Source organism: Citrus clementina, unplaced genomic scaffold (assembly GCF_000493195.1).
Source record: "Citrus clementina cultivar Clemenules unplaced genomic scaffold, Citrus_clementina_v1.0 scaffold_9, whole genome shotgun sequence".
NCBI classification, from domain to species: domain Eukaryota; kingdom Viridiplantae; phylum Streptophyta; class Magnoliopsida; order Sapindales; family Rutaceae; genus Citrus; species Citrus x clementina.
The window spans coordinates 11763932-11776262 of record NW_006261964.1 but is presented as its reverse complement, the minus strand read 5'-3'; the positions used below and the strand labels follow the sequence as shown (position 1 = coordinate 11776262).

Here is a 12331-nt window from a genome sequence, read left to right as displayed (position 1 = left end):
ATGATGTGTTTCTATTGCATTTTTGTTACATTTTTCATAATTATTCATTTTAAGTTAGTCTTAATAAGTTTTGCTTAATTTAAAGTAATTCGTGCTCAAATTGTGTGCATAATTGTAGGTTTCCAAAAGCTTATAATTCATGGAAGGAATGCTATGCAATAGGCTTGCAAAAGATGGAAAAGAACTTGGCTAAAAAAGAATTGAAACAAATCTGGAACAGTGCAGTTGCTGTAGCCGTTGCTGTAGATATTGCTGTAGGAACCATTGCTGTAGCAATCCTGGAACAACAACAGAGAAAATTCTGTGCGGGATAACTGCAGAATTGCGATCTGCAGTTTTCTAATCTGACTAATGCGCGACCTAAGTTTCCGTTTACCCTAGTTTTCAACTATAAAAGGAGCACGCATCATAAGGAATAGGGAGAGCCGTCACCCAAGGAAAAAACAAGATTCAAGAGAGAGATTAAGGGCTGCACAAGAGGAGAATTTGCAGAAATCAATTGGGAGTTCAATCATTTTTATTCTTCTCTTGTTTTCGTGTTTTCTATTTATTCATGGAGATGTGTTTCATGACTAAAACTTTAGTTTTTATTTTTCTTTTGCAAATCATGAACTAAATTTATTTGTAGTTGAGTGATAAACAATCTTGATGGTTTATTGACTGGAAATATGTGTTGCTACATGTTTGCTATAGCTGTTTGTTTTGATAATATTTATTTTATTCGTTATTTCGGTTGATCACCCATTTAATAGTACAAGTTATGAGAGAGCCGCAAAAGGGCCTATCTTAGTGGAACATATCAGAGCAATACTTGGTTTTAGATTGAGTTTCCTAGATGGAGTTTAACTTATTCCAAAAGGGTCATGCTTAATCTAAAATTAGTGATGAACTAGACATAGGGATTCACCTTGTATGGTAAATAGAACCTAAGCGTGTAATGCTATATCTTATGTTGGCATAACAACTGATCACTGTTAGGTTGCATATAGATATAAGATATCCAACATGCGACGGCTGAGGATACATAAGGATTCTGCCCAGTGCTGTAGCAAATACTGCAACAACCGAGCCAACCATTAGAAAATAGTCAAGACCATTAGGAGAGTTTATTCACTCAACTACTAAATATTCCCATTAGTTTTATCCTTGAGCTTGACGTGATAGTTTACTTTGTTGCATTTATTCATTGCATTTTTATTTTAATTAGTAAATTAGTTTCATCAATTGTTTATCTTAATTTAGACATAAAATCTGCATTGTTAAGATTGTTATAGCAAATCTTATAACATCAATCCCTGTGGAGACGATCTTGAATACTCATCACTTTATTACTTGTTGTGTACACTTGCACATTGACACCAATAGCATTAGTATTTATACACCAACAGTAAGACATATCAGAAATTTGGTTAACAGTTGTTGGAGCAGTAGTCATAGCCTTGACCATATTTGTTAATGCAGTTACTATTAGCCTATATGGCTATAGATATTGATTTTGATGATAACAAACCACATGTATTGATTAAACAAAGATTTATGAATTGTGCTTTTTAAGAAAATGATGTAATGGAATTAAAGTATTTTGGACTAAAATGAAAGTATTTTAAAAACCTTTGATATTGTTTTAAAATTTCAGATTTGGGCCTATTTGAAGCTTTCATAACGTTTTGGGCTATAATATATTTTTATAAAGTTTTGGGGTCAAACTATAAATTTAAAAAATATTTCACTGTAGCAGTTACTGTAGCAAGCGGCTAACCGGATATGGTAAATGGCAATCCGAATTTTGGGCAGTAAGCTTCTGGAGCATAAACGACTATCCAGATTTCGCAAGCGGCAATCCGGATTTCAAAAGCGACTAACCGGATATGAAAACGAGCATGCCAGATACTCTTTGAGTGAGTTTTGTTGTAACTTTCATTTCTTCATCTTAATTGTAAGTGTTTGAGTGTGTGAGACACTTGAGTGAAGAGATTGGGAGATAATCTCTTGGTTGTAAAGGTTCATTGACACCTTGAAATCAATTGTAAATGTTTGAAGTCTTAGAAAGGCTTGGATAGTGAAATCCTCAAGCTTGAATCGCTTGGAGGCGTGGACATAGGCGGGGATTGTCGAACCACGTAAAAATTTGTGTGTTTATTTCTCTTCTCCTTTACTCATTTGTTATTGTGCTTTTATTAAACTTATTGCTTTCATATTTATTAAGGCGTTAGATTAGATTGTTGTGTGGATTTGTTAGGATAATTTTTAAAACACCAATTCACCCCCCCTCTTGGGTTGCACACTTATATTTCAGTTACTTGTGCTGACAATGTTGTCAAGGCATCTACATTATGAACTCTTGCTGTTCCTCTTGATGCAGCTTGTCTGGTTGATGGCCATTGATAGTTATTGTATGCTATTCTCTCTAAAATTTCATAAGCCTCATTGTAAGACTTAGATGACAAGACCCCATTTGCTGAAGCGTCTACCATCAATCTAGTGCTTGGGTTGAGACCATTATAGAAAGTTTCCAACTGTATGCAGCAAGGAATACCAGGATGAGGACATCTTAACTCCTTAAATCTCTCACATGCATCATACAAGCTCTCATCTTCAAGTTGATGGAAAGATGTGATCTCATTCCTCAACTTTGCATTCTTGTTTGGCAGGAAGGATTTCATTAAAAATTTGTTAGCCAAATCATTCCATGTAGTGATAGAATCTGGTGGTAGAGAATTCAACCATGCTCTTTCTCGATTTCTCAAAGAAAATGGGAAAAGTCTGAGTCTTAATGCTTCCTGTGATGCTCTAGTAAGCTTGAAAGCATCACTCACTTCCAAAAATAACTTAAAGTGTAGATGAGGATCTTCGGATGACAAACCATTAAATTGCCCCATTGTTTGAAGCATCCGAAACATCACGGGTTTGAGTTCAAAATTGTCAGCTTTAATGTCAGGACTAACTTCCCGAATGTATGGCTTGATGAGTCAACACTGCGTAATCTCAAATGGCTCTATCTCTATCGTTCACCATGTGAATAATGATATTGTTCCCTGGTTGCCTTTGAACACATTGTCCATTCAGACCTTCATGTACATTGACTGGTTGTATCTCCTCTCTACGATTCAAGTTTCTCAAATCTTACAAATCATCCATTGCTACAACAGCTTGTAATTCTCGATGCTCTCTTCCCAATCTCCTTGCAGTTCTTTCAATTTCTGGATCAAACTGGAAGTTAACAGATTTATATTTGCACATGCAAGGGTTGCTAGATCACCTATGTCAACAAAATAAACAAATTAAAATAAAATAAAAAATTAGCGCCATTAAAACTAATTTCACAAATCACAATGAACAATCAATCCCCGGCAACGGCGCCAAAAACTTGTTGGCATATAAATACTAATGCTATTGGTGTCAATGTGCAAGTGTACACAACAAGGCATAAAGTGATGAGTATTCAAGATCGTCTCCACAGGAATTGATGTTATCAGATTTGCTATAGCAATCTTAACAGTGCAGATTTTGTGCTAAAATAAAATAAATAATTAATGAAACTAATGTAATAATTAAAATAAAAACACAATAAAATAATGCAACAAAGTAAACTATCACGTCAAGCTCAAAGATAAAACTAATGGGAATATATAGTAATTGAGTGAATAAACTCTGCTAATGGTCTTGACTATTTTCTAATGGTTGGCTCGATTGCTACAGTATTTGCTACAGCACTGGGCAGAATCCTTATGTATTCTCAGCTGTCGCATGTTGAATATCTTATATCTATATGCAACCTAATAGTGATCAGTTGTTATGCCAACATAAGATATAACATTACACGCTTAGGTTCTATTTACCCTACAAGGTGAATCCCTATGTCTAGTTCATCATTAATTTTAGATTAAGCATGACCCTTTTGGAATAAGTTAAACTCAATCTAAGAAACTCAATATAAAACCAAGTATTGCTCTGATATGTTCCACTAAAATAGGCCCTTTTGTGGCTCTCTCATAACTTGTATCATTAAATGGGTGATCAACCGAAATAACGAATGAAATAAATATTATCAAAACAAACAGCTATAGCAAACATGCAGCAACACATCTTTCCCGTTAATAAACCATCAAGATTGTTTATCACTCAACTACAAATAAATTTAGTTCATGATTTTCAAAAGAAAAATAAAAACCAAAGTTTTAGCCATAAAACACATCTCCATGAATAAATAGAAAACAAGAGAAGAATAAGAAGGATTGAACTCCCAATTGATTTCTGCAAATTCTCCTCTTGTGCAGCCCTTAATCTCTCTCTTGAATCTTGTTTTTCTTTTTTTCTTTGTGTTTTTTCCTTGGGTGACGGCTCTCCTTATTCCTTATGATGCGTGCTCATTTTATAGTTGAAAATTAGGGTAAACGGAAGCCTAGGTCGCGCATTAGTCAGATTAGGAAACTGCAGATCGTAATTCTACAGTTATCTCGCACAGAATTTTCTCTGTCGTTGTTCTAGGATTGCTACAGCAACATCTATAGTAACTGCATTGTTCCAGATTTGTTTCAATTCTTTTTTAGCCAAGTTCTTTTCCATCTTTTGCAAGCCTATTGCATAGCATTCCTTCCATGAATTATAAGCTTTTGGAAACCTACAATTATGCACACAATTTGAGCACGAATTACTTTAAATTAAGTAAAACTTATTAAGACTAACTTAAAATGAATATTTATGAAAATTGTAACAAAAATGCAATAGAAACACATCATTTACTCTCTAAGCATTATTGATTTAAGTTTAAAAGTGTCATGATAACTCTCATTTCATAGTGTTATCATGTATCCACCATCTATTAGCTCTTCTGCCACTACCAACATATCAGCTTCTGCTCTTTTCTCACTAGATTCCAACCAAGGGACCTTGCCTACGGTGAAGGACTTAACCCAGCTTTGCTTGGGAGGACTTTGCTCAGACATATCTCAATTTTTTCAACTAACTTTGGCCTCACATTTCTTCCAACGATGTGAGGCATATTGAAATTTGTGACTCGACCAACGTCATGCTAAACAACATCTATCAGGTGCCTTATGCTTTCTTACTCTTGGTGTTTCAATAAGATGTCTATCTATTAAAATTTTTATTCATTTTAGTACAGCTTTGTTGTGTCATCCAAGTATCCAGAAAAAGAATTAAAAGTTTGATGTTAGAAATGAATACTCTAATTGAATGTGGGTGAGCTTCAGAAAGGCGAATTGCTGAGCTAGAGGAAAGCTTGTGTAACATATGCACTTTAATTTTCCTAATTAAGTGTATTATTTAATTTTTCCCCTTCGATATTAATTTTAAATTTTTCATGACATAAAATTGAGACAATTTGAACATGATTCAACGACCGTGTAGTTGGATTTTATTTCAACACAGGTCCGGCATTAGCTTAATTAGTAGTAATCGTTAAAAAAAAAAGGTAGTTTCTAAAAATGGAAAAGGGGGAGCTGGTTTCCAAGAAAGGAAAGAGAGAGGGACACAACAATATCTACAGCAACTACACTGTTTCAGATTTGTTTTAACTCTTTTGTAGCCATTTTCTTTCCTTATTTTTGCAAGCCTATTGCATAATATTCCTTCCATGAATTATAAACTTCTGGAAACCTACAATTTTGCACACAATTTGAGCACAAATTACTTTAAATCGAGCAAAACTTATTAAGACTAAACTAAAATGAATATTTTTGCAAAATGTAACAAAAATACAATAAAAACACATCATTTACTCTCTAAGTAATATTGATTTAAGTCTGAAAGTATCATGATAACTCTCATTTCATAGAGTTATCACTTACGTTTATTGTGGAAAAGGGCATTTATTTGACAATTGTCCCAGTAATCCAGCTTCGGTTAACTATATGGGCAACTTCAATAGACAGAACCAGGACAATCCATATTAAAACACTTACAACTCTAGATGGAGACAGCGCCCGAACTTTTCATGGAGTAATCAGAATCCGCTTACTGTAGCATTCAGTGGACAAAACAGACCTGTTCAACCACCTGGATTTTATCCACAAAATAAGAGAAAATAAGCATCAACAATGATCAACTCAGCTCCCTTGAAGGTTTGATTAAGGATTATATTGTGAAGAATGAAGCAGTTGTCCAAAGTCATACTGTATCTTTGAGAAACTTGGAAAATCAAATTGGACAGCTTGCTGCAGCAATGAGTAAAAAACCTCAAGTTAGTTTACTCAATAATACAGAGGACCCAAGAAGAGAAGGGAAAGAGCATTGCAAAGTGATTAACTTGAGATCTGGAAATGATGTCCATAGTCCCGTTGGTGTACCAAAAAGAAGAGCTGAGCCCACTTCAATCCAGAAAGAAACTCAAATTGAAAAAGAGTCACAATCCTCCACTTCACAGCACACTGGTGAGAGTAGTCATGCTGCAACATTTGCCGAAAATAATGATCCAACAACTGTAGATAACAAGGCTGTAGCACCAACCAGAACATGGCAAAAGAGAAGTAGTCTGCACAACCTAGTGCAGCACAACAGTTTAGACATCCACCACCATTCTCTCAAAGATTTCAAAAGCAGCAACAAGATAAGCAGTTCAGCAAAATCTTGGGAGTGCTGAAACAACTACATATCAATATCCCTTTTGTGGAAGCTCTAGAGCAAATGCCAAACTATGCGAAATTTTTGAAGGATATCTTTATAAAGAAAAGAAGACTTGGAGAGTTTAAAACAGTTACTCTAACATAAGAGTGTAGCCGAATACTTCAGAGTAAGACACCACAGAAGATGAAGGATCTAGGAAGCTTTACAATCCCATGCTCCATAGGCACTGAATACAGTGGCAAAGCACTTTGTGATCTGGGGGCTAGCATCAATCTCATGCCTGTATCAGTGTTTAAGCAATTGGGAGTTGGTGAATGTAGCCCAACAGCAATGACTCTATAACTTGCTGACCGATCTCATGCCTATCCAGAAGGAAAGATTGAAAATGTGTTGGTGAAGGTGGATAAATTTATTTTTCCGGTGGATTTCATTGTGTTAGACTTTGAGGCAGACAAAGAGGTGCCAATCATTCTAGGGAGACATTTCTTAGCCACGGGAAAGACTTTAATTGATGTTCAAAAAGGAGAATTAACCATGAGGGTGAATGACCAGCAAGTTACATTCAATCTGCTGGATGTCATGAAGAGTCCCGATGAGATTGAAGATTGTAATTTTATCAGTGTTGTGGACTTTGTTGTAGCAGAGAGACTACACAGTTACTACATTAAGGAAGAAATCAATGATGTAACATTTGAAGAACTTGATGATGAAGATCATGAAGTAGTTAATATAACATAGTTAGGGGAGAAGAAACCCTTCAAAATTGACGAGCAAATTCAGCAAAGGGAACTCACTCTGGACCAACAAGAATTTAAGGTTAATGGGACGAAAATAAAGTACTATATGAGAGATGATGTGAATAGCCTAAAGAAGGATCGGTTCTTGAAGGATCCAGGTTGAGCGAACAAGAAAGGTCAGACTGAAAGATCTAAAATCAAGCACTAATTGGGAGGTAACCCAATAAGGGAAGTTGTTTTAAGTCTTTAAAGCATTAAATTTAGTTTTTAAATTATTTAATTTGTATTTTAGTTATTTTAAGTATGCATCTAATTTTTTATTTTTTATGTCTTTGTGTTAAATTGCAGCAAGTAAAAAAAAATGTGGGCAAAAAGAGTTTGAGGGAATTGTTGCAGCACCACTTACAGCATGACATATAACAGAAGATTCTTAAACAACAAAGGCATTTCTTACTTTCGTAGCAGCAAATGGATTGATCAGATTTTATGATAAGGAGCGTTTGAGAAGTGGATCAAAGAAAAAGTGACCCTTTACAGCCTGTGCTGCAACAGTGCTTCCAGCAACAGGGGAGTACCCATACCCGCTAGTTTATTTTACTTCTTTCTGCAAAACTTTTCATTCATTTAGTTTTAATTTTTTGATTCATTATGTATGTCCTTTTATTTAGTGTATGCATGTTTGGTTTATGTGATTTTGTTCTGTGTGTTTGTGAGGACACAGCACCACCAAGTTTGGGGGGGTTGTGTTTATGCTTGTGTTGTGTATTGTGTGAAGCTCTGTTATCTAATATTTGTGTATGGATTTGAAATCTAATGAAGATAAATTTTCGTATTCAATATTTATGAGAAAGCCAAGTAGAGATAGTTATAGATGGAGGTTGAACTTCTGTCCCGACACTTAGACTTTGGTTGACTTTTATGAGAATGCTATAGCAGAGCCAGGAAAACCCAAAAAAAAAAAGTAGAAAATATCTTAAGTTGGGGGAAAAAATTTTGTTGGACTGTGCCTGTAATGAAATAAATTTTGCTCCAATGGTTTAAGTTGTTGAGTAACCAAGGTTGAGTATGCACCCCATATACAGACTTGAGTCCAAAGGAAATAAGAGTTATGAGCAGTACTGCAGTAATTATATAAAATAAAAGTAAAAAAAATGGTAATGAAGGAATGAAAAATAAAAAGGTCCGCTGCCTAGGATACCGAGCAACCTGGTCTGTTCATGAGCCCCATGTTCAGCCTTGAGTCAAAGGCGTCCAAAAGTAAGACCTAGATATAACATCATGTATGTGTTGCTGCAGCAACTCTGACATGTACTTTGAGTGAATAATTGGGTGTTGTCATTACAAGTGATAGGCATTAACGTGAAAACTCAATGTTGCATTGAAGGGTTTAACTAACAAAAAAAAAATAATTATGTTTTTTGTAGCATAGTTTGAGTTTATTTGTGAATTTTGCTCCCCATATATATGTCTGTGTAATGTTGTAGCACCTCTAGAATTTGATCAAAGTGGCACACACACACTTTGGACAGAATGAGACCTAAGTCTAAAACTGAACTGCTAAGGCTATTTTGTGTGATTAAGAATGTGATCTGAGGGTGGAAGAATTCTTGCAAATTTGATGACAGAGCTAAGTTATTTGTTGCATGACTGTGTGATTGAAGTGTTAATGTTGTAGTCAATACTTGAGGACAAGTAATGGTTTAAGTTTGGGGGTGTGATAACTCTATGAAATGAGAGTTATCATGACACTTTTAGACTTAAATCAATAATGCTTAGAGAGTAAATGATGTGTTTCTATTGCATTTTTGTTACATTTTTCATAAATATTCATTTTAAGTTAGTCTTAATAAGTTTTGCTTAATTTAAAGTAATTCGTGCTCAAATTGCGTGCATAATTATAGGTTTCTAGAAGCTTATAATTCATGGAAGGAATGCTATGCAATAGGCTTGCAAAAGGTGGAAAAAAAGTTGGTTAAAAAAGAATTGAAACAAATCTGGAACAGTGCAGTTGCTATAGTCATTGCTGTGGCAACTATTGCTGTAGCAATCTTGGAACAACGACAGAGAAAATTCTGTACGGGATAACTACAGAATTGCGATATGCAGTTTTCTAATCTGACTAATGCGAGACCTAGGCTTCCGTTTACCCTAATTTTCAACAATAAAAGGAGCACACATCATAAGGAATAGGGAGAGCCGTCACCCAAGGAGAAAAACACAAAGAAAGAAAAGAAAAACAAGATTCAAGAGAGAGATTAAGGGCTGCACAAGAGGAGAATTTGCAGAAATCAATTGAGAGCTCAATCCTTCTTATTCTTCTCTTGTTTTTGTGTTTTCTATTTATTCTTGGAGATGTGTTTCATGGCTGAAACTTTGGTCTTTATTTTTCTTTTGCAAATCATGAACTAAATTTATTTGTAGTTGAGTGATAAACAATCTTGATGGTTTATTGACTGAAAATATGGTTGCTGTATGTTTGTTGTAGCAGTTTGTTTTGATAGTATTTATTTTATTCGTTATTTCGGTTGATCACCCATTTAATGATACAAGTTAGGAGAGAGCCGCAAAAGGGCCTATCTTAGTGGAACATATCAGAGCAATACTTGATTTTAGATTGAGTTTCCTGGATTGAGTTTAACTTATTCCAAAAGGGCCATGCTTAATCTAAAATTAGTGATGAACTAGACATAAAGGTTTACCTTGTAGGGTAAATAGAATCTAAGCGTGTAATGCTATATCTTATGTTGGCATAACAACTGATCACTGTTAGGTTGCATATAGATATAAGATATCCAACATGCGACGGCTAAGGATACATAAGGATTCTGCCCAGTGTTGTAGCAAATACTGCAGCAATTGAGCCAACCATTAGAAAATAGTCAAGACCATTAGGAGAGTTTATTCACTCAACTAATATATATTCCCATTAGTTTTATCCTTGAGCTTGACGTGATAGTTTACTTTGTTGCATTATTTTATTGGGTTTTTATTTTAATTATTACATTAGTTTCATTAATTGTTTATTTTATTTTAGCACAAAATTTGCACTGATAAGATTGCTGTAGCAAATCTGATAACATCAATCCCTATGGAGACGATCTTAAATACTCATCACTTTATTACTTGTTGTGTACACTTGCGCATTGACACCAATAACATTAGTATTTATACACCAACAATACACAACCAAGTTAACTGTTGGTAGAGGCAAGGTCTCTTACTGAGGATGATTGGGAATAACAACTTGGGAAGAGGACCATCCAACATGAAAGGAAGGCTTATCCCTTAGGTTTCTATTAATCTTAGTTGGATGACGCTTTTTAATCTTCTTCTTTTTGCGAGCTCCGTCATTTTCGGAAGACATGACTGAAAAAAAAAGGAAAAAAAGCATATATGTTACTACATGATCAAAAATATGGAAAAAGAGTAAAAACTCATCTCTAGGAGAATCTATAAGGTGTACAGGGGCGATAAAACCGAATATTGATAAAAAAAAATCAGGTTGGGAGAGATATATTCAAGATCTATATTCTGATGGAATATTGAGCACACTCAGTAGCAGCCTTCTCTCATTATCAGAGATAACGATGGAAGGGGAGGTGTATTCCAAGTTGCTAAAAAATAAAATAAAAATTAGTGAAGTCACGGAAATACCAATTCACCCCCCTCTTGGGTTGCACAACTTGTATTTCAGATATGAGATGAGAGGCCTTTGGGGCCTGTCTGAACACACATAGAGGATTTGGGCCGTGTGTTTGGGCGCTTTTGCCTTTTGGGGGCTTATGCATGCAGTATGATGATTACAGAGATATAGATGTTGAGATACATATGAGATGACATTTCCCCGTCTATCCGTTGTAGCTCCGGGGCATGATGGTTCCCTGATTGCCCATCCATCGAGGTCCGGATATAATGAGATTATTCCCCTAAGTAATTATTTAGTGATAGTTTTTTGTATTCAGTATTTGATATTATAAGTATTATGATTTCATTGATTTTATGCAATTTATGTAAAATTGTTATTTCAGTGCATGATTTGAATTAAAAAAGTTTATGTAAGTTCTTATGATATTTTGATGAAATTAATTTAGAAAAGATTAAATCATTTTAAATAAATTTATTTTTCTAAAAACTACTATCCACTCACTGTGCTCATTGAGTTTTATACTCACCCCGTTTTTATTATATTTTTCCTCCTACAAGAGATTTGCAGGTACATCAGTCGACCCAGTAACGATAGTTAGATTGAAATTATGGCCACGTGATGGTGTTAGGAATCATAGATGTTTTGTTGGGACATTTTGAATTGTATAATTTATTACTTATTTGTGATTAAGGATAAATTATTGTATTCTTGACATTATATGTTTGAAGGATACTTGTATTTAAATTGATGAAGTTGGTTGTGGAGGTTGATTAAATATTGTATTATTTTTTGGAGTGTTAATTGTATAAATTGTAGGTTTGTGGATGTCATAATTATATAGGAGACTCTGTTGAATTTTTGATAGAATTCTTAGATATCAAAATTATTATTAATTCGATTAGGTGAGATTAGATAGACTCATCCTGGGGATTCGGGACTTCTGCTGAGTTTGATGAGGAATTTTTGAAGGGTGTTGCCAAGGTGAAAGTAATGACGGAAAGTCATTTTCCCTACCTTGACTATAGCTTTCTAGAAGATGATGAAGACGAGGACTAGTCAGTCCTTTTTTTTCTTTTTCTTTTCTTATACCAGGTTAGTGGGATTATATGATGCCTCTATTTCCCACTCCTCTTGTTATAGACTTCACAAGTTGTCTTTTTTAAAAATTTTAATTCTGACTTTCTTTTCTTTGACCTTTATTGTCACCCGAATTTCTTTAATGTTTTCCTACACCAAACCTTTCTTACACCAGTAAATTGCTTAACTTTTAATGCTTAACTTTTCCTGCGCTAGGAAATCACTTAGAATTCGCTTAACTTTTGTGAAATTTTATACGAACCCTTCCAGTTCGGGCCTAACACTC

General features: G+C 34.7%; 1 pseudogene; it reads left to right on the top strand.

The window, feature by feature from the left end:
- Window positions 1-2532: 2532 nt before the first annotated feature.
- On the top strand, window positions 2533-2633 carry LOC112095566 (annotated as a pseudogene).
- Window positions 2634-12331: the final 9698 nt, after the last annotated feature.